The following is a 1,260-nucleotide window of genomic DNA, read 5'->3' as shown; positions in this document are numbered from 1 at the left end:
ACACGTCCGTGCATTCCTTTAAGTTTATAGCCATTCCCCATTCATGTGGGGGATTGTTGGGTTTGTTATTTAATAAATAATAACAAAAGAGGTGTGAATAGAAAATGGTGGGAAAAGAAATGGAGGGATGACCCGCGACCCGGTCCGGTCTAGCCCGTTTTTCTTTCCCGGATTAATTTAAATTCGTTTTAAATTTCCCGCAAAAATTTCCAACAGCCATGGTTGTTCTGAAACAGTGTCACACCTGTTCCAACAGCCATGACTATTCTGAAAAGTTGCAAACCTCTTCAGAGGGTCACACCTGTTCCAACAGCCATGACTGTTCTGAAAGGTTGCAAACCTCTTCAGAGGGTCACACCTGTTCCAACAGTCATGACTATTCTGAAAGGTTGCAAACCTCTTCAGAAACATCACCAAGTTGGCTATAAATAGACCTTCAAATCCCAGAATATTTACTTACGAAATTTTCTGAATCTTCTTCTTCTTCTTCTGCACAAAATATTCCAGTGTGTTTTACGACCATCGAGTGGTTCGCCGATCACCAGAGTTTTAGGTACCGATACACTGGTGAGTTAAATCATTCTATCCTGGGAGGATATATTCCAAAACCTCGGGTACTTGAGGGGAATAATTTTCTTAAGGACACACTGTGTATTCAGTGGGCTCGATTTGTTCCTTCAACGTTTCAAAAAATTATTTTGAAGTTCGAATATTATTTTTCAGAATTGTTTCTACTAACTTTCTGTTTCTGTTTTCAGAAAGATTATTATTTAATTTACAGCAATACAAATAAATAACAGTTAGGAGGTAGTTGAGTCTTTTTCAACTTTGTACCTTTGTGAGGTTAGTTTGATAGGATTTTTGTCTTAAACTGCTAGTGGTTAATGTTGTGTCTTACTACTCTTTAGTTTTTCATAGTGCCAGGTCTATTTACTGGCTATCGCTTTTGCTTTTCATCTATTTTCTGGTCTTTATGATGTTGTTATTATTCCTATGGTATCTGTTGGTGGTATTGATATTGTCTCTTTTCGTCTTCTTTACCCGAGTATCTTTCGGAGACAGCCTCTCTACTCCATCAGGGTAGAGGTAAGGTCCGCGTATACACTACCCTCCCCAGACCTCACTAGTGAGATTTTACTGGATCGTTGTTATTGCTGTTATTGTTGTTGTCGTATTTCAAATTTTAATCTTGTTTACAACACTATGAAGATTTTGGTGTCTCAATCTGTTCTAATAGAACAAATAAGGTAAAGTAGCTAA

Source organism: Nicotiana attenuata, unplaced genomic scaffold, assembly GCF_001879085.1.
Source record: "Nicotiana attenuata strain UT unplaced genomic scaffold, NIATTr2, whole genome shotgun sequence".
NCBI classification, from domain to species: Eukaryota; Viridiplantae; Streptophyta; class Magnoliopsida; order Solanales; family Solanaceae; genus Nicotiana; species Nicotiana attenuata.
The sequence above is the reverse complement of the archived record's forward strand: the minus strand, read 5'-3'. Positions refer to the sequence as shown.